The following is a 26,090-nucleotide window of genomic DNA, read 5'->3' on the forward strand; positions in this document are numbered from 1 at the left end:
TATTTGAGAGGTTAAGAGTTATATCGAGAAAGTTAACAGTGTTTACGTTTTAGACCCATTCTGTCCAGTTTTAGACCCATTCTGTTCATTTCTTTAGTTAAGGTTTTTTTTCAATTTTTCGCATTTAGGGTCATTTGAATTTTCAACTACGATAAGACCATCGTCTCTATATAGTCCAATGTTTTTGTTATTTATAGTTTTGTGAGATTATATAGAATGAAGAGACCAACTAGGTCGGTTGTTTCGGCTGAATCCAGAGATCCTACTGAGAGGTTAAATGATCCGCGTTGGTTCTTTATAGTCCATTGAGTGTTTTGGCCGATTAGTACTGTTTTACTAGATTTTTTTGATAATCTCCATTTCGGATGGTTGTAGATCAGAGAGTAATGAAGTAAAGTCAAATGTCTCGTCTAACAGTTCTTTTGATATTGGAGGATAGTAGCTTTCAATATCGAACTGGATGAATGCGGTCTTTTTTTGTTTTGGATATTATTGAACCATCGAATGGTGTCATTGGTGTTCATCCATTGGTTTAGTTCATATTTGGTTTTAATTTGTAAATTTAATTCTTTCTAGTATTCTTTTCCTTATTCTTCCTATTTCTGGCTTCGTGGGGTTTATAAGTCTCGTTTGAGGTCTTATTTCAAAGTGAGGTTTATGGTCCTTAAGTATAATGTATGCTTCCTTACTTGATAGTTTTCCTACTCTGTTGCTAATTTTGAGTGTGTCAGTGATATTTTTGCTATCTAAGTTGATGTCCTTGACTAGGTCTGTATCTGATTTTTTTATAGTTTGCGATAATGTTTTCTTTAAGTAGTTTTAGATAGTTAAAAAAAACAACCCATTGTAAACGGGAAAGAACAAGGCGTATAACGACTACGAAAATTTTAAATGAGCCCTATACTTGTCAAAAAATGACATGTACACTAACCCTTTCCCCCCTCTCTCTCTCTTTTCCTCTCATTCTCCCTCTCTTTCCCTCTCGCTCACCCCTCTCTCTCATCTACTTAATATACCTTGTTGAAAAACAAAAACCAGTTAAAATTTAAAACCTATAAATTGAAACTCCCCCTCCTTTCCTTACCCCCTGAATTTTTTCTTTATCATCCTCTCTCCACCCCCTCCCTATATCCAAATATCTCCACCCACGCGTACCTGAATCTTCTACCCCCCACACACAATACAATCTAATGTATCTTTAACCTTCAAAACTGAAATACTGTCAATACCTGTCTACCTTTTCTTCCGTATCTCTTTTAAAACACTTCTTCCAATTACTAACAACCACTTCTGTGAGGCCTGACGAGGCTGTTATATCGTAAACATGATCCAACATCTGAAACATATGTAGCCAAACAAATAAAACGGTAATAAAAAATAAAAACATACTTGCTCTGCAATAGTATTGAGCACTCTCTTCAGGTTTTTACTAATTACCAGCATTACCATATATATATATATATATATATATATATATATATATATATATATATATATATATAGGCTCCCGCCGGTCTGCCTGCCGTAAACTACGTTTAAATATGATACTTTTTTACGCAAATTTCATATATATTATTATATACGTAGATTATGCCTGTATTAAATTATTCTGCTGTTACAAAAACTTGGTACTCAGGAAAATACACACATTTCATTCTCCCGAAGAAATCTGATGATATTTCTACTAAAGAAACCATACATATATTATCGAGAATTTTCGGGAACAGGACAATTTATTTTATACGCGTCATATGTGTTTAAATATTGTAAAACAATATGAGGATTTTATTGCTTATGTAGGGTAAGTAAATGCCCAATGTGAATTATTCAGAATAAAAGAACTCAAAGAAGATATGTTTAAATATTTAATATTTGTTCAGAGTTTTACAGGCGCTAAAGATAAAGAGATTCGTCCATTGGATATTATCAATCATGAATCTAGACACTGAGATAACTTTACAAAAAGTTACAGAAGATTGTCAAAAGCTGTTGAATTTAAAACAAGACAAGACAAGTATTGAAGGAAAGATATTGCAAAGTATAAAGGGTTAAACAACGTGTCCACTAAAATACGCTATAAACATGTGGAGGAAAAATCATTTTACAAAAGAATGTTAGTTTAAAAATAAAATATGCCAGGAGTGCGGACACAAATCAACGGTATGTAAAATGAAAAAAGGCCATAGGCCTGAGAGAAAAACTACCATCGAATCTAAAAAAGAGTTCATGAATTGTAAGAAAAGAAAATATATTGAAGTCAAAATTATTGGTTTGAAAGTCAACTGTCTTCTGGATACTGGAAGTGATATATCTTTAATTGATGAAGTAACTTGGAAGAAAATTGGATATCTAAACTTACAAAATACGGAAAAAAATGCCAGAGGTGTTTCTGGAAATAGACTCAAATCCAAAGGTGAATTTTATACAAATGTGACACTGAATGAAAATATAACAAAGACAAAAAATGTATGTCATACCAGGAAATAATTCTAATTTATTTGGTATTGATTTGATGATACTATTCAATTTATGGGAGCAACCCATAAACTTGTTTTGTAAAAACGTAAGTGTTGCAAATATAGAAAAAGCCAAACTGCCGGCAAAATTTGTTAAGGATTTTAAAAAGAATTTAAAAAAAATGAATTTTCTGAGGAACTGGGTTGTTGCACGAAGGTTGAAATGAAATTTGAACTGAAGGACAAAAATAAACCGGTGTTCAAACCTAAAAGGAAGTTTCCATTCTCTTCAATGTAAACAATAGATGAAGACTCAAAGAAAATGGAGTAATTAAAAAAGTGAACTACTCTGAGTTGACATCACCCACAGTATATATAAAAAAGAAAAAGAAAAAGACGAGGGTATGTGCAGATGGTGTGTCCAGATTGATTCCAAGTAAAAGTGAATTGCTTGACGAAAAGGTTATAGAAGCAGTAAAAGACGAAAATGAACTTACAGTCATACAAATAAATATTATTAGAGAGCTAATAACGGAAGTGCTGTACGACATTTTCCAAAGTGAACCTCCAAACAACAAGGAAATACCAAGAGAATATCAGTAACTCCGAAAACTAGTCACTCTCCGAAATCGAAGAATTTACAAATGCAGACTGTATGGAGAAGTGAAAGAAAAAGGAAAAGGGCTGAACGTTTTCGTTCAATCTAAAAAAAAAAAGCAACAAAAAAAAAAAAACAACTAAATAGTAAAGCCACATTCTAGGGAAGAAATTAGCTTAGGGGGAAGGTGTTATAATGGAATGACCTAGCACCCGTCCCTCGTACAATAATATACAGACAAGGTAGATATACTCCTCCGGGAATGAGAGAGTTCCAAAACACCGACAGAGACAGATTCTCGCCTTGTATCCCCTTTGTAAATAAACCTTCGTATTAACCCTAAGTGAATGTCCTGTGTTATGATTATATATATATATATATATATATATATATAGAGAGAGAGAGAGAGTAGGGAAATAAAAAGAGCGAGTGAAAGAGAGAAATTGGATAATCTTCCTATGCACCTATTTTAGACCCCACTTACTGAAAGCTTCGAATTTTCTTATTCCTAGAAGATGGAAGATATTTTCCCTCAAGCCGAAAATATTTTCGAATCACGCACAACACTGGTTCACAAAAAAATAGATTTGTTCTTGGTTCTGCTCCCCCCACCACCACGGACGAAAAAAAAAAAAAACTAAATAGGGAACATTCATAAAGTTTGCTTACTGATCTATAGATTTTTTGGTTAACCAGCGCTTATTCGATCGATAGTTTATAAGAGATATTTTTTACTGGACTTACCGTTCCATGTTTACGTTTTGCTTCTTTGTCGCCATCCATACAGCGCCCACTCGTCCACATTTCCTATCCCATCTCTGTCGTCTTTTAATACATTGAATAGCGATTCCAAAATAACTCAACTTCCATCCTTTTCTTTGCTCCCCTCTACATCACTACCTCTCTCGTTTATTTATTTATTTCATTTTTTTTGATGGTGCTATCTATTTAAATGTTTTATTTCTGTGTTAACTGAAACTAGAAGCGTTGGCCCCGACATAAATCGTGTCTAAAATGTGAGTAAGACTTTCTGTTTTTTTTTTATCTCTATATATTATTGTCTTGAGGAGCGGGCTATATTTATACGGTTGCAGCGATAAATGAAAGACATTTTTACTTTATTTACAAAAAAAAAAAAAAAAAAAAAAGAAAAAGAGAAATATAAACTATCGCTTTTATGAGCCGGAAGTAAGCTTCAGGACGAGTACCCCTTGAATCAAAATTACCCATCTGCGCGGTGAATATATTCAGATCATCAAATCTCGCCGCTTAATAGATTAAGCAAACTTGCTTTCCGAAGTTTGTGAGTTAGCAAAATCAAAACGTTAAAACGTTATCACATACTTCATCTCGATAGACTTTAGGATTATTATGGCCTGCAAAACCTGCCTGGAAAGCTCCGTCGACATTCTCCGGTAGAAACACATCAAGCGATTATCAATAAAATAAATCCTTCTCAAAGGGAGAAGGCAAAGCTTAGGATGTGTGACCTCCTAGAACTGCAGAGAATAAGCGAAATACCGCAGTCAACAGGGAAAGATCATTCAAAAAATCGCATAAACTCTGTTGACTTGGGTGTTGAGTGTTACTCTTTAAATGTGTGAGTAGCGTGGGGGAGCCCGGGAATAGCGGTAAACTATGGAATTGACTCTTGCAGTACGGATTAAAAAGATTACTTTAAACTAGCAGAACCCGTGGAAATTCTACGATAGTTTAAATTAAAAAAAAATATTATAATTAAAATGAATAAAAAGTAAAATAAAACAACGACGTATTTAAAAAAAAAATTCTAGCTAATTCTTTTTAACATTTTAAAGCTAAAAAAAAATGATTAAAACATTTTCTAGCTAATTCTTTTTAAGATTTTAAAGCTTAAAAAAAATAATTAAAAAAATTTTCTAGCTAATTCTTTTTAACATTTTAAAGCTAAAAAAATAATTAAAAAAATGTTCTAGCTAATTCTTTTCAACATTTTAAAGCTTTAAAAATAATTAAAAAAATTTTCTAGCTAATTCTTTTCAACATTTTAAAGCTAAAAAAAATGATTTTAAAAAAAATTAAGTTTTTTTCAATGAAAATTCACCACAAAACACATTGTTTTGTTTTCTTTTCTGAATGACTTTTTTTATAGATTATAAATGGACAGATGTCAATTCACTTGACAACAAATCTCCCTAGATTTTTAGTACTCGTCACCTTTTTCGATAACCTTTGCAGATGAATTTGCGTTATAGCAACAGATGTTTACCATTGATTTCATCCTCCTCGACCCTCTCCAACAATTTGGTATGTTACCTGTTGATGCCAAACTCCCACTTCTTTTGTTTTGATATGGGTTGGTGAGTTACTTTACAATTATAGTTTCAATTTTCTTGCTTCTATTTGGCGTTTGTTTGTGTTTTATGTCTGTAGCAGTTTTTATAGGTTCAGCTTGCGCGTCTAGTTCATGTGCATTAGTTTCCGCACTGGAGGTGTTTTCCTTAATATTCCAGCCGTTTTCATTATTGTTATCTGTTTTAGCTTATCAGCTATCCTCCTGGTTCCAATCTCTCCCATTCTTTTTTCGAAGTTTTTTTGGTATTGTTTCTAGTGCTGCTGCTATTATTATTATTATTATTATTATTATTATTATTATTATTATTATTATTTACTCACTTGGAGCATTAACACAAACCATCATCAGATCGTTTTCCGAGAACAACTTGTGGTGTCCCCCGGAGTCTAAGTGACAACACGTCTCCCCAGATTTCCAGTACTCTCCACCTTTTGATAACCTTTGAATTTGCGTTATCACAACATCCGCTTACCATTGATTACTCGTTGGTGACGACCATTGGTCTTCACTGGAATTTGGGTGGTAATAAGTCCCCTCAAGGTCCCAGTCCTCTTTGCACTCATCCAACGAAGGTTTGGCTAGTACCTTCTTTCCTCGGTCTTCTCCTTCTCCTTGACCCTTATTACTTGATGTGGTGTCTGTTTATGGTGGGACTCACAAAAAATAGTAGTAGTAGTATTAGTAGTAGTGGAAGTGTTTGGGAAGGGTGGTCGTAGTAGAAAGCTATGGATTTTAACGTTCTCACATTTCCACCCGATACAGAAAAGAAGAAATAAAAAGGAAATAAGATGAGAAGGAAAGAGTAGCTTATACCAGCTTGATACAAACTTTTTACATTCCCTCCCTACAGATCTTTGATTAATTTAATGTTATATATGAATAAGTTGTCCAGTGCACCGGAAATAGAGAGATGCAAAGACAATGTACGCATTACATTATTCTGCATCGGTAGCACGTGTCTGTGTATCTCTTCCTATCTGACATATTAATTACTCACCCGAAAATAAGCTGTTCATTTCTGAACACACATGATTCAGATCTTGACCTCTCCCGCAAAAAACATCGGATATTCAGACCATGAAACTACTCCATATTTTATTTACTTCGTTGTACAGCGATATAATTTCAATATATTACTGGTGCTACTAGATTGGGCTGTCTATTGGCTTCCTGAGACGAAATGCACCTACATTGATGTTCCTTTTTGTTTTTCTATTCTCTTTTGTAAAACTTAATTATGTTCTACAAAACCAAAAACAAAAACAACAGCTCCCTTCTCTCCCCCCTTTTTCCCTTACTTCCCGGTCCTGGATATGACCTTAAACTATATCCAGTGGTGAGGCCCCAGCTTGTAGGCTTTGGGGAGTGTGGATCCACCCTTTAACTGCCATTTCTCCCAGGTTCACTCTGACACGGAGTGGTAGTACCTGTTAGGGTCCCAACTATGGGTTAAATGGAAACCGACTTGAAAACAACAAATATATTCTATTAAAAAACTTTTCTTCAAAATCTTTGGATTCGGCATTAAATAACCTGAAAGGGTTGATATGCCGTAAAACAAAAACACCCAACCAATCAATATATTAACAACTCGGTTTATTTAGAAAAAAATTTTTTTCAATGCTGATCGCTGTCATACGATGCCTCCGTTGAGTCTCGAAAGACAAAGGATACCCCCTGTAGGGGCAACTGCGAGTGTAATTGTGAGGCAAGGGCTGCGCAATCACCAACCACACCTCTCCTGAATCGGCACTGTTTGAGTCCAGTGGCAAGGAGAAGACCAGGATGACTGGAAACAATTACAAGATAATGACAACAATTGGAAGTCTCAAATGATCACCCATTTATTATTGACCAGGTTCAATGTTGCTTAACTTCAGTTATCCAGCGAGAACCGGTGTGTCAACGTAATTATGCCGTATACGCGGTTATAAAAAGTACTCATTAAGGCACACAATACTTCATACGCATATATTCAGTATTTCATAAATAGTAAGTAATACATTCCTTGTATATATTTCTCTATTGCTTGATGCACATCCATTCTCGGTACGTTTTGAACATATATTGCCCATCTTCTTACTCATCCGATAATCAGTTATTCATATATTTATATATGATATGATATTCATATATTTATATATGATATGATATATAGTATGAATCGAATATATTTACATATGATATGATATATAGTATCAATCGAATATATTTATATATGATATGATATATAATATGAATCGAATATATTTATATATGATATGATATATAACATGGATCGAATATATTTATATATGATATATAATATGAATCGAATATATTTATATATGATATGATATCTAATATGAATCGAATATATTTATATATGATATTATATATAATATGAATCGAATATATTTATACATATGATATATAGTATGAATCGAATATATTTATATATGAGATATAATATGAATCGAATATATTTATATATGATATGATATATAATATGAATCGAATATATTTATATATGATATGATATATAACATGAATCGAATATATTTATATATGATATATAACATGAATCGAATATATTTATATATGATATATAGTATGAATCGAATATATTTATATATGATATATAATATGAATCGAATATATTTATATATGATATATAACATGAATCGAATATATTTATATATGATATATAGTATGAATCGAATATATTTATATATGATATATAATATGAATCGAATATATTTATATATGATATGATATATAACATGAATCGAATATATTTATATATGATATATAGTATGAATCGAATATATTTATATATGAGATATAATATGAATCGAATATATTTATATATGATATATAACATGAATCGAATATATTTATATATGATATATAGTATGAATCGAATATATTTATATATGATATATAATATGAATCGAATATATTTATATATGATATGATATATAATATGAATCGAATATATTTATATATGATATATAGTATGAATCGAATATATTTATATATGATATATAATATGAATCGAATATATTTATATATGATATGATATATAACATGAATCGAATATATTTATATATGATATATAGAATGAATCGAATATATTTATATATGATATATAATATGAATCGAATATATTTATATATGATATGATATATAACATGAATCGAATATATTTATATATAATATATAGTATGAATCGAATATATTTATATATGATATATAATATGAATCGAATATATTTATATATGATATATAATATGAATCGAATATATTTATATATGATATGATATATAACATGAATCGAATATATTTATATATGATATATAGCATGAATCGAATATATTTATATATGATATATAACATGAATCGAATATATTTATATATGATATATAATATGAATCGAATATATTTATATATGATATGATATATAATATGAATCGAATATATTTATATATGATATATAGTATGAATAGAATATATTTATATATGAGATATAATACGAATCGAATATATTTATATATGATATGATATCTAATATGAATCGAATATATTTATATATGATATATAACATGAATCGAATATATTCATATATGATATATAGTATGAATCGAATATATTTATATATGATATATAGTATGAATCGAATATATTTATATATGATATATAGTATGAATCGAATATATTTATATATGATATATAGTATGAATCGAATATATTTATATATGATATATAGTATGAATCGAATATATTTATATATGATATGATATATAACATGAATCGAATATATTTATATATGATATATAGTATGAATCGGATATATTTATATATGATATATAGTATGAATCGAATATATTTATATATGATATATAGTATGAATCGAATATATTTATATATGATATATAATATGAATCGAATATATTTATATATGATATGATATCAAATATGAATCGAATATATTTATATATGATATATAACATGAATCGAATATATTTATATATGATATGATATCTAATATGAATCGAATATATTTATATATGATATATAACATGAATCGAATATATTTATATATGATATATAACATGAATCGAATATATTCATATATGATATATAGTATGAATCGAATATATTTATATATGATATATAGTATGAATCGAATATAATTATATATGATATATAGTATGAATCGAATATATTTATATATGATATATAGTATTAATCGAATATATTTATATATGAGATATAACATGAATCGAATATATTTATATATGATATGATATCTAATATGAATCGAATATATTTATATATGATATATAACATGAATCGAATATATTTATATATGATATATAGTATGAATCGAATATATTTATATATGATATATAGTATGAATCGAATATATTTATATATGATATATAGTATGAATCGAATATATTTATATATGATATATAATATGAATCGAATATATTTATATATGATATGATATATAACATGAATCGAATATATTTATATATGATATATAGTATGAATCGAATATATTTATATATGATATATAGTATGAATCGAATATATTTATATATGATATATAGTATGAATCGAATATATTTATATATGATATATAATATGAATCGAATATATTTATATATGATATGATATCTAATATGAATCGAATATATTTATATATGATATGATATATAACATGAATCGAATATATTTATATATGATATATAGTATGAATCAAATATATTTATATATGATATATAATATGAATCGAATATATTTATATATGATATATAATATGAATCGAATATATTTATATATGATATGATATATAACATGAATCGAATATATTTATATATGATAAATAGTATGAATCGAATATATTTATATATGATATATAGTATGAATCGAATAATGAGCAACAACTGTTCCACACTTTCAATTCTGTTATTCTCATCGAATTCAGTGTTCCTCAAATCGATTCATTGCTTGCTCTAGTCGAGATTCTGATGCACCTACGTTACATAAGAAGGGCTGTCCTCTTCTCATATAAGTAAGAAGGTAGACTAGATAAGTGAAAATGATATTAGGAAAAGGCTAGAATCGAACCCTGTAGGCAAGTGTTAGAAGATAATGGATAATTGAAATCCTAGGAATGCAGTCGATTGTTAATTCTTTTAGAAAAAACTGGATATTAAAAATGTCAGTTAAAATATTGGGCAATAAACAAAAGTCGAAAATGTTATGTAACAAATAGGTTAAATGATACAATTTAATTTACGGATTTTTATTTTGTTTATCAGACGTGTGTAAATACATGTGAAAGGGCACGGGTGAATTGAAACATGATAAAGTCATATTTGGATCACACCTCTGACGTCATAAACAAAGGAGATTCTCAATATATTGAGATGGGGCTTAAAGTTAGATCAGGAAGAGTGACACTCACAGCCAGAGAGAAAGGTTTAGAGAGTGAAGCTGATGTCCTTAGAGGCGAAGGGTAGAAGAATATACCATGTAGTCAAAAAGGCTTGAATCCCTGGCATCATCAATCGGCCCGATGATGAATAAAGAAATCACCATCTATATTTTGTAACTGTTTATCTTCGTGTCGTTATTACAACTGAAAGATAAATGTGTTTTGATTATCATCTTTAACGAACTTTGTATAAACTCCTTCCAAGTATTATGTGTCCGCTCCTTCATCATAAGTAAAGTATCTCCTCCCCTCTGATGTACACATTCCTTCAATAATGAATTCGCATCTCTCTCAGCTCTAAGAATATAAATGTCACTCCCTGATTATTGTCATCATCATTGTTATCCCTGGTCTGAGTCCCCGATATATACACAGCCCATATGAACTCCAGCTACACAACACCAATAGAAAACTCACATGCTTTCCCACAGCGACTTATTCCACAATACTTTTTTTTGTCTATATTGCACTGTAGAGAATCTACTTTTAATTTTATAAAATTATTTTTATATTGTGACTTAAATTAAAGTTAAAATTCAAAAGTCAATTATTATGGTTGACTTTTGCCAGAAACAGAAACATTCATTTATATATATAAACACCGTTGATGTTAAACGCCGGGCCCTTCTGATTGTACGGCGATAAAACTTCTCAAAATCACCTGTGATGTTATACTGAATAATAGGTTTATTTTGGTAAAAATCGGACTGTTCGTTTTTTATCTGGATTTTTCCGATTATAATCGAAACATTCCAATAAAAAAAAATTGATCTAAGAACACTCCCAGACACATAAATTACATTTGGGTGAAATGTTTATAAAAAAATCGGTCCAGTCGTTTTCAAGTCCATAAGGAACGAACTCGCACACGGTGTCTTTTATATATAAGTAAAGATTGATAAATCATGATCGTTAATCATCCGAAAGTCCGTTGTTCTTCCATCAACTCGGAACCGAATCAAAGTGCTCCCCATTAGACAAGTTGAATCGGCTTCCTCAGAAAAAGGGGGTTTCTAGAAAATATCAAATTCACAAGCCGCCATCAGTCGCGTATATATCCCTGTCAGCGGAGATGACGACGCTAGGCTTTTGTAATTCTTGCAGCGATGTGTCTACGTCATCCTACATACAGCGCCTGGTATTCCAAAACGGTCACCAGTTTGATAGTAACCAGGCTGAACGTTGCTTAACGTCGGTGATCTTACCAGAACCATTGGGTTGACATGATTCTACTGTGCTTTTATCAAACTATAGGGGAAAATTTCTGGAGAACTCAAGAATTTGATTTAAAATAAAAATCTTGAAAAAAGTTTGTATTCATCCGAACATAACCTGTCCACTTGATTGCCACAGTTACAATTCTAAAGAATGCAATCTTTTCTTATTAACTTTTAAAGCGCCATACTTACAAATCTGAAAATCAGCATTTAAGCCATAAGGTAAATTCTCACACTGTGTCCATCTAATTTAATAAACGTTGATATTGCGTGATAATTACTCCTCCGAAAATCAGTTGTTCATTTTTTAACACGCATAAAACGTTGCCTATTTAATTAGAAGCAAAGGAAACCATAAACAGATTAAAAGTCAACAACATAAGCAAACATCTTATTACATCAAAGAATAATCAAACTTGTTCATGTCAGTTAAATTAAGTTCGGTATTGTAATTCGCACATTCTTCTGGCACTCGATAACCAAAGCATAGAACCAGGTTAAATAAGTTTAATTCGTTTATACGAATAATATTTAATTATGGTACTTGTGTTTACGTGTTTCACGAAAGCAATTTAATTGATGACATTAATCGCAACACAGCAGCCTATAATTTCTTTAATTTCTTCAAGTGTGAGATTTTTTATATTATCGTTGCTTCTTGAAGTAATAAACCAATTTTCTATACCAGTAATTTATTTCAAAGAACTACAAGTTTGTGGAACTCTCTTCCTGCTGACTGTTTTCCTTCTTCCTATAGCCTTTGTCTTTTCAAGATTAAGTCGAATAGACATCTATATTTGCGATAATCACCTTTCTTGCTTGTTAACTCCTTACAGGAAGTGACTTGGCGCGTTGTCTGGAACGATTTTCACACACACACACACACACACACACACACACACAAAATAATCACGTACGCAGATAGGAAGAAAACAGTCAAGAGGAAGAATATTAATATGTATATATTTACCAAATAAACAAGCATATTTTTTTTTATTAGCATATACAGAGTGTGTTGAAATTAACTCTTTATTATGCAGTCCCGTGATTTATTTTTCAAATATAATCCTTACAAGAAATAAATATATGACATTTATAGCATAAGGGTTTACTTCAGAATTCAATATGTTTTCCAGCAGCCTCTCAACTTTTGTCAATCAAAAACGTGCACCTGTTTTTTTTTTAAGTTATAACTTACAAATAACTTTTGTTTTGGAAATATTATTTATGATGGCGACAAAAGGATCGATGTATATAGCCACTGCAGGTATTTTTAAAAATAGATTATATAACAGTCAACAAAGTAATGTGCATAGATTAAACTCTAAATGACTTTTAGAATGAAAACTGTTCTTTTTCAATTAAGCTCGCTCTAAAGTACAACCAGTTACCCCCTAAAACATTGAAATGGTGCGTGACAAAACCTAAAACGCGGACAGTTTTAATTCTGCACCAACTATTTCTGACCGGAGGTAGTATTTTGTAAATCTCAAACGTCCGTTTGTGTGCGTCCACTAAAACTTTTTCAGCCGCATGAGAACGGGTCGAAACTGGTACTATTTGAAAGAGAGATGCCTTGGCAATAATATCTGAAAATTAAAAAAAAATATTCTGTGGTGGTCAATTGGACGATTTCTTACAAGGGGTCACTTCTCGCGACGTCATTTTTGCAAATCACGTACGAGTTTACGTTTATAAACGTTATTTTTCAGTGTCAGGATGTCATAAGTCGTGGGCAAAAGCGATTGCCACTTACCTTTTTCTCTTCTTTTTCTCTTTCGCGTTTCAGATTCGAGCCTGCCTACCGCGGCTACTACTTTCTCGGTTTCACGGGCACTCGCTGCTATTTTGATTGAAACAAAGGTTGTTTTGATTTATTTTGCGCAGGGAGGGAGTCCAAGTTGTAACCTACTTCTTCCATTCTTTTGTGAGGGTTGCTCAATATCCTTAGTATAGCAGCTCTGTCCAAACCGAATTTTAAGTCCATTCGGGCAACGCCTGGAATTTTGCTAGTATATATATATATATATATATATATATATATATATATATATATATATATATGTATATATATATATATACTAGCAAAATTACCCGTCGTTGACTGGGTTCAAAAACGGCCTACAGAAAATGGACTCTGATTTATGAAAGTATGATAGGTTATGAAAAGGAAAGATTGTAAAGAGATAGCTTCGAATTTGGGTGTATCAAAACCAAAGAAACATGATGAAAGTAAAATTAAAATAGATAAACCCCATAATTTATTATACCAGACCTGTTTACAGTGAAACACTTATCACAATATTCTGTGGATCTATATTAAAAAACCTTGTTAAATTTTGTGACGTATTTACATTTTATGGAGGTCAAACACGAACAAACACCCCATTATTTTATTATACCATATTTCTTCAAACTGAAACATAATTATAAAAGTATACTTACGCAGATAGATATGAAAAGTCTTTACTAAAGTTTGCGCCTATTTCCATTCTATGGAGGCCTGGCGCGAACGCAGACCTCACAATTTTATTATAACATCCCTATTTAAGTTAAAACATACTTATCAAAATATTATTATATACATCTATATCAAAAACACTTGTAAACTTTTTTTTTTTTAAGTTTTAATTTTTTCATTTCCATACTTTGTGGACCAGGCGCTAACGTAGATCCCACAATTTTAATGGACCACCGTTCTGCCAGATACAACATACCCATTCCTGTGTCTCGATATATCTTTTATCATTATATGTAATCAGTTTTTTTTAAATAGTCAACCATATAGGAGCCTATTCGTGACCACACACACACACGCGCACACACATACACACATTCAGCTTTATATTATAGATATATATAGTAAGTTATAGAATATATATGGCAATTAAGCTACACAGAATATTCCGCGTTTCATCTACGCTGTATTCCCTAGCCGCATTAGGGTTAGTGTGGTAGTTTAATTGTCATGTATATTTTATAACTTACTACCTAGCTCTACTTACGTATTGAGCACTTGAAGTAAATACTTAAAGTTTACGACTAAATGTATACTTTCGTATATTTATTCATGTGATTAAATTAAGTAATCATATATATATATATATATATATATATATATATATATATATATATACATATATGTCGTCTAGAGATTTATGCAAGTCATAAAAATCAAGTATTTTGCAATTATATTTTGACATTTGTTCTGTAACTAGCTGTTCACATCGATTCTCCCTCAGATATTTAACGTAACATTAAAAGTCATAAATATTGTTTTTGTTGTTATTTGAATAATGTTATATAGTTGACAAAATAAACTAATTCTTCTGTCAATATTTAGCTTTCACGCCCAGGTTTAGGTAATTAAATTTGACATATTTATTAATTTCGAAATACTGTATATAAATATAAAGGAGTATAAAGGGCGGACTTTAAAATGTTATACAAATAAAATTGTAAGAAAATTCAGACTGGACAAAAATACTAGAAAAAGCAACAAAGAAAAGCGTTGTATCGTTTACCTAGACACCGCCAAAAATGTCCGAAAAATCAAGTTGTTGTCGTTTTTTAAAACGAAATTACATTTATTAAACTCCATTATTTCTGAGTAACTTTTTTTTTCCAGAAAGATAAAACCCTGAATTTTATCATATAGAAAGCAGACTAATGTAAAACTTTTTCTACTATTTTTAATTAAATTTGAAATGTTTAATTTTCCCCAAAAGTTAACACTTGACGCTTTTTGTTTTGCACAAAAAAACGTATATAAATAGTTTTAAAAAAAGAAGGTTTTTGATAGAATTAATTTGTTTATTTCTTGTCTAACTAAGATTTAGGGTGATTTTCTATGAGAATATGCAAAAATATTATAATATAAGTACCTGGATTTCAAATAATTCTACTTATTCATATAGGCAACCAGTTACTTCGAGTCGATTTGATTACTCTTAAACTTATTTTTCAGTGACGAAAATTTCAATGTATTATTAACGCTGAGGCTGGCCAGTACCAGATGGGTGACCATTTGTATGAGTTTGGTTTTTAATGTGTATGTGTGTGGGGGTCAAGCTCTCCAAAATGGGGTGGGGGCAATTTAAAGCAGAATAAAAAAAATTATTTCAGCGCATTTGGTCCACCGTAGTCGAAAGGCGGCAAACGTTTCCAAACTGGATCGAAAAAATGATGATATTTTTAACACAAAGGGCACAATATTTATCGATTTTTTTGTATCGATTCTTCAAAGCATGCCCTGTTTAATAATGGTCATGCATTATTCGGCTCGCTAAAAAAAAAGTGTTAATTTATTTATCAAAGATCTTAAAATGGCTTTTTTGTATAAATATTAAATTTTTTTGTTTTGTTTTGCTTAACTTAAATTTATTATTTTACTTAACATATTCACCGAATTTCACACTTCAAAACTCAAAAGCGGGATAATTAAACACAATCGAAGTTCTGATATTCAGACATCAAAATAAGGTATGCAAGCAAGTTTTTTTTTAATCTATAATCCCGTCCCTTACAACAACACAATATGTTTTGTTCAGTTTCAGATGATTATTTTAAGCATATTTGGAACCCCCTCAAAACAAGGGGGGAGTTAATATATATATATATATAAATATTGTTTATGAAAAATAAGTACACTATTATAAAGTTCATTCTTCTCTTAATAATCGCTGAAAATTTCGTATTGATCGGATAATTACCTGATTTTTAGTAGATTTTTAAAAAGACGATCCGTCAAAAAGTACTTGCCTGCCCCCCCCCCCCAGTTTTTGTTGTGCCTACGTTTATTCTGCTGTCTTTTTAATAACTTGTAATAATCCGTTATCAACAACTGATATTAAATTTGCTATCGTAGCAACTGTACGGATGTTCTCAATTGAATGTAAGTCTTTGCTATTGGGTTGCCAGCTCATGTACAAATCCCCGACAAACAGATTTGACTCAACACCGCTAACCGCTGAAGTACTAAAAAGGAAGCCAGGATTTTCAAGTTTTTAAAAAATTCTTATTCTACCCAAAACAAAGCATATTAACACTAGAACGTAAGTGGCAACTATTTAAGATCATGTCTAGAAAGACTCTATGTGGGGAGTTGAGTTGACTTTTAAATTTGTGCAGCTTAGTAAAGCCTGGGGAACAGAAAACAGTGAACGAATTCCAAAGTTTAGCATTTCGTGGGAAGGAACTATTAGATTAGTGTAATAGTAGTTTTCCCACATCAAGGGACATCGTCAGTGAAGGGGGTGGAGCTTTGCTGCTTTTCAGATTTGTCGTGGACGTACAAGTGCTACGACTTTGTAAGAGCAAATTCCATTAAAGTACTTATAAACGGGCAGAGAATTGCAACATTCGCACGATAAGACAGATGTTGGAGCTTGGTTAATATTTGGGATCTATTAAGTTAAAGACTTTTTAACCTTGTCTGAGAAAGTAGTTATATGTGCACCAGCTCAGATGTTGCAACGATATTCCATGGATGGGCGAATAGTGAATTAGTAGAGATACAGAATACTGCCACATATAAATGTTTTTTCCAGCATTGTAAAGAGAAATACACCATTATTTGAAGCAGTAAATTCAATGCATTTGTTCTTTTTTTTATGTCGTTTAAACGATGAGATCTCAGGCAGAGTGTTATCATTTATGACGACCGGTGGTTTTCTTCTGGTCAGCTTATAAATCTTTAGTCTAGAACGTCAATTAAATTCTGGTTAGTAATACGAATATATATACTCTAATACATAAAGTTATACTGTCAGATGTCTGTTGCAATATTTTTTAAGTACAATCGGGATATTCTATTTATAATGATGCTGCTAGGAACTGACGAATCACATTAATTCACGTTCCGCTACCAACCATTCAGAAACCAGAATTGCTTCATAAAAATTAAACCGTTTCCGTAGCGACTTCGACTATATTTTCTTCGTGTCAATATGGGAAGAATCTTTTGCTCTGTGGCTTCCAACTCAAGAACTATCTCCTGAGAACCAGTCACCTCCCAAGACTTGTGTAGAACAACTAACTATCGGAAACTGTTCTGTCTACTGAGAATCAGTCACCTTCCAAGACTTGAGTAGAACAACTAACCATCGGAAACTGTTCTGTCTACTGAGAACCAGTCACCTCCAGCACTTATGTAGAACAACTAACCATCGGAAACTGTCCTGAAACTAAACATGGCTTACAAGTCTAGGCTTCTTTTTTGTCGTTGTAATATGTCCTTAATACGAGTGCAATTCGCTTCATTTTCTTTTTGAAATTAATTATGTTATATAGTTGTGGAACACAAGAAATCATCTGTTATCTATCTGTCAGTCGATTAATATATATATTTAGTATATCTATCTCGATCTATTCATCTATCTATCTCGATTTATCTATCTATCAAACTGGCGAGGTAAACAAGAGATGAAATGTGAAGCTATATTTTGATAAAAGTTGTCAAAACATATTGAGGTGTAAAATGGACAAGTTGCACCGGAAGCTCTAGGAATAGCTGACCAGAAGGACGTGTTTATTTTCACGTGTTCTAGTTAACTGGATATAGAGTCGAGTTGGAATTTGGACATTGAGCGGGGCGGATGGTTTTACAGGTCGTCCCCCATCACCTGGGAGGGAGCTTACGTGTCTTAAAATCGGAGATTGGAATTAACCATCCAATCAAAGATACTCATGTTTCATTCTTCTGCGATCGACACCTGGAAAGTGAATAAAAGCTATATAAAACCAATCATCGTCTTGGAGTGAAATGCACCTTTTCAAGCAGGTTACTGCTTCACTGCTTCCCTCCAAGAACAGATGAATTCTAGGTGAACCACATGAACAACGACGCAGTTGAAAAGTTAAGAAATTATGTTGAAATACATGTATGCGTTTAGGTTATGTCTGACACACACACACCTAGACTGATCACGGGACGTAAATATACTGCAACACGATAACTTAGAGTTGAGATAGTGAAGAACCCAACAATAGACATCTAATAATACAACACAAAATTACACGGCACGTATATAAACGCTACTCCAAAACGTAACAATTATTCTAGCGAGAAAGATTGTTAAAATTAAGACATGTGTGAAATAATCAACTAAAATGTGTAATATTTTAAGAAAATTATTTTTATTTATTTTTTATTTCAGTCTAACCTAGCCTGGGTGCCCGGCGTTGCCCGGTTGTTTGGAGGTGTGGCTGTAGGCAGGCAGGCAGGCATTTCGAACCCGTACCGCGAAGAAGGAAAAGAACGCGAAAAAAACGTGATGTCTTTGCGGTTGCGCCCATCGCCAAACCGGGAGTGGCGAAAGTTTAAATTATGGCTAGTCAATCGAAAAGAGAAGATGACTATCAAAAATATCGGCGAAAAAAGCGACCCCTCCCTGTGGAAAGTGCCCAGTTAGGGGCCAGGGAATTAATGTTTTTGGCCAATTTTTCGTTATTTGTCGTCCGAAGTGTCGAGCTAAAAACGATACCGATCTTGTAAAAATACGTTGACTCTGTTGAAAGATTTAGGTAGACATACATACATACATACATACATACATACAAACCTGCATACATACATACATACATTTAAACAGACAGCTGAAATTTATATTATAGAAGGAAAATGTACGCGTTATTTCCCTTATATGTTTAGCATTTTTCCTATCTCTTCCTGAATTACACGTTACTATTATTATGTTAAAACTTGGACTAAAATGACATTGATGAAACCCGAGCTACACTGAGTAAGCATGACGATCAGTAAACTATAATTTGAAAGAAACGGCACATATGTATGCACCTTACTAAATTGAATATAACTCCTTGGTTCGTGATAAAAGATTTTTATCCAAAGATATATCTACATGTATTTGTGCCAGGTGTTCGTTCGGACTGTTTGAGAATTATAAGAAAACTTCATAAAAAGAAATCAGCAAATAAAGATTTGAAACATTTGCTGGTAATACGATCTAGAGTATCTCGCCATATTTTTCTTCTTTTAGTTTTGCTTTTATTTTCTTACGAATAAATGTGTGCGTTGCCTTTTATAGCAGCGTTAACATCTTTTTTTTTCCAGCTATGCTCACGGACACAGCCATATTTACACGCAATTATGCTATGTTTGATCGAAGTTCGTAGACAGATGAATTCTTTAATCTAATAATGATTTCATTCACAAAAAAGCGCTCCCATAAAAACGATGAGATTTAATTAGAATTTATTATATTATCTCTTATTGTTGGCTAACATAGATTGTCTTGGGGCTTCATTGTGATCACTCTGATCAGGTGGAATGATTAGTTAAAAAAAAATAGAGTGAAATTGAGGAACCAGAAACTTTCTACGTAAATACACTACAAGCATTCATTTATTCATGAAAATCAGGCTATTATGACTATGCATGGCCCAAATAAACTATAGTTCTTATTTTCTAAAAACTATCTCAGTTTAACAATAATAAAACAAGAGGGATGAGAGGTGGCGGTGGCTAAGTGGTTAACGACACGGTCTGACACCTTGCGTGTGTCAAGTTATCGTCGCATGCGGCCGCAACCTAGATCGAACTCACTACACGGGTTTGTAGTGTAATTCAAGTCTTGTCCGTAGCTGAATACTTGATGCTTCGCCAGGGCTACCAACGGTATTTTTTTTTATCTTGACATCATCACTAGATGGGCTTCCTATCACGGCTTAAGAGAGGTCCATCTTTTCTCGAGAGAGGGATAGACCGCGCCAGTTTCCCAACCTGGTATATACCTCTCGATACATACAGCGACTCGCCTTCTCAAATGGTCACCCATCTGGTACTGGCCAGGCCCAACGTTGCTTAACTTCGGTGATCTAGCGAGAGCCGGTGTGTCAACGTGACTGTGCCAAGTTATAACCCACTTCGTTCCACAAAAACAATTTAACTTTGGATGTTGGCGACCTTCACGTGGTCCTTTATATATGTAGTTGATGGTTTCCCCATTCCGAGTGGTGTCCGCTTGTGCATTTTATACTCCCACGAAACTTCCCGCTTCGCATTAGGGTTAGTGTGATAGTTACATTTCATTTTAAATAATTCTTGCTATAATATTAGGAAACGATACTCATTTGATTCGTCGAAATTTATGAATGGTGCAAAAGAAAACGATTAGTTGTAATTATTAATATGTGTTAAGAGAGTTAGAAAGTTGACTCAGATTTATTTTTAGCAGTCTTGTAACTTTCGCTTCCCTTAAGTTGTCCTTTAATCCTCACATTCCATGAGCGATGTTTTTGACAAAGTGAAAAGAATCGATAATTTCGAGGCGGGAATCTGTTCTCATAACACGTTTCATCGGGTAGGTTTTTGGTTTACTTTGAAATATATTTTAGCTCCTTACATCAAGTGACTTCATGCCTTGTCCTATAGTGATTAAACAACCAAATGATACAATGTGAACGAGTACAAGTGTAGCATGCATGGTCCCCTGTGAGTGTACAGTGAACAAGCATAAAAAATAACTAAGTTCACCATACCCCCCACCATTTAGCTCCAAAAGTCCCCAGGGAAGTCAAATCCTGGTGAAAATGAACAAAGCGTGCAGTTTTAGGCCTTAACGTACGTAAATATGAGTTCTGCACCATACAAAAAAAATGACTAAATCCATCATTTGCCCCACCACCCCCATTTAGCCCTAAAGTTCCCAAGGCTTTAACATATTTAAATTTGAGTTCAGCACCATGCAAAACTGTTACATAGACATACACACAAAATTTTTTGACAAATATGGTAAAATAGTCCCAAAATGGAGTGTTTTATTAGCCCTAAAGAGCCCCTAGCGGACATTCAAGAATTATCGCGAAGTATAGACAAACAAACTTATAGTATACGTATTAATCCACTTTTAAGAAACACGGGGACAATGGAATTTAAAATGTGAGGTTAGAAAGAACGATCACGCGCGAATTTGTATTTAAAAAAAAAAATAAATAGATATTTATTTATTTAAAGTTTTATATTTTCGGCTTATAAAAAAGCCTTCATCAGGTTTTTTTTTTAAAAACAATAAAATATATGTTTTGTATTTTTTCTTTTCTTACTTACCATGATGTCGTTTAGCAGAGTGGTTGTGTATTGTAAGTCCAGTGGTGAGCTCTGTTCGTGCGCGAAATGTGTAGTATAAGTATTAATCCACTTTTAAGAAGCACGGGGACAATGGAATTTAAAATGTGAGGTTAGAAAGAACGATTACGTGCGAATTTGTATTTTTTTACATAAACAGATATTTATTTAAAGTTTCAAATGTACGGCTTATAAAAAAGCGTTCGTCAGGATTTAAAACAAAAAAATACAATATATTTTTTTCCTTTTTCTTTTTTACGTGCCATGAAGTCGTTTAGCAAAGTGGTTATGTATTGTAATATCTGTGTATTTAAAAATACAAATTCGCACGTGATCGTTTTTTCTAACCTCACAAACAAAATTATGTAGAAATCAGTTAGTTACAACTTTTCAGAAAGATTTATAAAAATCCAAGGCATCAATTCTAGAATTACTTTTAGATGATAAAAATAACTGACATTTTTCAACTCGTATACTATATATATATATATATATATATATATATATATATATATATATATATATATGTGGTTGTCCTGGCAGGCTTGTTGTACTAAGAAGAGACCTACACCCTGTAAAGAGAACACAAAAGGAGACTGGAAGTCATCCAACAGAGACACCTAAGAAGGATCCTGAAGATCAAATCGAATGACGACGCATCAAACATAGAAATTCTTAGGATAGCAAACCTAGACAGTGTGGAAGCTACCCTTGCTACTATGCAACTACGATGCACCACGTACATTGCCAGAATGGAAGAAAACCGAATTCCAAAGATGATCTTCTACGGGGAACTGGAAAATTGAACCCACAAAGTAGGAGGTCAGAAGCTTCGCTACAAAGATGTAACAAAGCGGAACCTGAAGGCGATGAACATCAATGTCGAAAGTTGGGAGGAACAAGCCAAAGAAAGGAATAGCTGGCAGAACAGTTTCCACAAGGAAAGAAAGAAATAGAAAGAAAGATTGGAGAAGAGTTAGAGCTGAGACACTATCGACGACACAACCCTGGCACTCACATATGCGATGTCTGTGACTGGATGTTTCACACAGAAAGAGAAGCACGCCAACACTGAGGGAAAAAGCATCGAGGCCCCGACTAGTCATCGTCAAGACTGACGGACTGCATCATGATCATACATACATACACATATATATATATATATATATAATGATTGCAACGTCTTTTCAGACTAGTGCCACTCCCTCAGACACTTAAAGTCCATGAGCCCAAATTCCCGAGGGAATATCTATACAAAGATGATGTTACAGCGTCTTAGCTTTGTACGACAGCTTAGTCTCTCTTTCTCTCTTTCTCTCGGTTCAAAATGTTGAGATCCAGCAACAAGCAAGAGCAAGATAGCCAGCAACTAATTAAAACTGCAGACCAGCTTAATGCGGGTACTGGTCTCCCGTTTTATGGTTTTTTAAATCAGAGATTTGCTTCTCCTAGAAATGTTGCCTTCACCACGGCTTACGAGAGCCCTCTCCACCCCAACGCATATATACCTACAGACAAATGTACACGGTGCTAGTTGGCCGTTGATCCCGAAAAAGGGTTCATTCGCCCTTTGGAAGGTCTTGTTTTTAATTCTTCAGGGAGACTAGCGGCCCCCCCTCACCAAACATGTCTGGTGGGGGAACCAGTTTAGTCACTGGTGACCCGACATGAGGCAGGTAGTACTCGGTTACATGGTACCAGTAGTATATGACATGAACTGACCACAAATCGAATCTGTCGACTGGTGTTAATAGCACCAGTCGACAGATTCGAACACGGCAACACAAGCCATCTCTGGTTCGATTAGCAAAGACCGAATCCATTCGGCTACCATTAACCGCGTGACATAACGTTGAATTTAAACGTTTTAATTTTAAATGTTCATTTACGTCAGTCAGACAGGAATCTAATCGTTATACGATGATCTATGCATAAAAGCTAAATTGACCGACTTAATTCAACTGAAAGTGCTCAAGGATAAGAAACGAGTTTCTTAAAGGGGCTGTCATATAATACTATATATATATATATATATATATATATATATATATATATATATATATATATATATATATATATATATATATATATGGAAAGTAAATAGCCAGTCCAACTTATCCATACCGTTTGAAATGGATCCGGAAAAAAATCCTTCAATTTAAAAAAGTCAAAAATAGCTATTTTTCTATCATTAAAAATGGTAAGAATACTTTATATATGAAACAATTAAGTTTCCGAAATGATTTTATCATATTTTATCAATATTAATGCGAACACTGGAAAAGCATGATTTTCTATCATTTTTAACGGAGGATCTACGCGATTAGAATATAAATATACATTTCTAATAAATGACACGAAGTGATGCGTTCGTAAATAGAAAAAGAATTATAGTAATTGTCACATAACGAGCAGAACAACGAACGAAGAGGAAAGCGCTCCTACAATATAATACTTTTATAAGTAAGCATAAATGAAAACGAATGATCATAAAAAACTATATATCTGAACACTATTCTAGTATATAAATAATAAACCAGAAGTGAAATGGGAATATAGCCATAGAATATAAAATAGATTTAATAAATAACGTTAAACGACACCTTTATAAATGCCATGGACAAATATATAGTAATTGTAGAATATCCTGTAGCAGAATGAAAGTAAAGGATTACAAAACATACAAACGTTGATTTATGTTATACTAGCTGACTATAATAACCCTAACCCTAATCCGACGGCCGGCGTTTCCAGGTCGTAAATACGCTTAAATATGATATTTTAATTCATGCAGATTGCGAATGTATTATTATAGAATCAATCCGCTATTAAATATTATATATTACGAGGAATGATTTGCTCGGTAGACTAATTCGCAAAAATATAAATAAATAATATATAAAAAATACAAAAAACTAATAACGATAATTTCTTCCATCAAATTTCGTCTGTATTTGTTTACAATATAACTTCAGCTGATATATATTGACGATGAATGCTCTAGAAATGTCGTTTCTGATTAATGTTTAGTTTTAAAATATGCAAAAGAAAAATTGATTTGCGGTGATTTTAAATGGCACTTCTTTTTTTTATTATCGTAAATAAAACTCGTTAATAAGAAAAATTAAAATAAAATGGTGAAGTACATCGGAGGGGTCATTCGATCACTATTCGGGTGCACTACCACGAAGTTATACCTCCAGATGTACATTATTCTGTTCTTTTTTTAAGAACAAATAATTTGCTAAGATTTCATTATCTCCCTTGTCGGTGTAACGTATAAAAATTCCCCTTTAAAAATTCTTCTTTTTTATCTATAAGAAAAAAATTAATTTTAGGATTGGATCTTTTCGATTATCAATACTTATCGGATGAATTCCTGTATAAAACATATCTAAACACACTGCTAAACAAATAAATCACTTTTGTGTGAAATTTGCAAAGTATTAGCTCAGCCGTTTGGGAACTTATAAGGAAGGAACTTATACGCACGCACGCACACAAAAAGTGATTTTTATATAATAGTAGAGATATTGAACCCTACGCCACTAAGTAGAAATTATGTTGACTAGTATGAATTTTGGCGATAGTCATAATTTTTTTTTTTTTTTTTTTTTGGCTCGTCATGAAGTATACGCGTTTAATATTCATAACTACCAAGGATTGTCATTGGGATTCGTTTATTGTCATAGTAAAACAATTTAATTGGGGCGTGAACCCTTTTAATTTGAACTACCGGTTCGGACAAAATAATGGGTATTGTTGAAATCAATACTAATTAACCCTTACCCACACCAATTACTATAACACGTTACGGATGAAGTTGTATACGTTCAACACACAATCTTATTGCATTTTCTCTTCCCTGCAACATTTCTCCTACAGAAGGGACGTTGCGAACCTGTCGCT

The sequence above is a fragment of the Euprymna scolopes genome, chromosome 4 (assembly GCF_053919585.1).
Source record: "Euprymna scolopes isolate OS-2025 chromosome 4, ASM5391958v1, whole genome shotgun sequence".
Taxonomy (NCBI): domain Eukaryota; kingdom Metazoa; phylum Mollusca; class Cephalopoda; order Sepiida; family Sepiolidae; genus Euprymna; species Euprymna scolopes.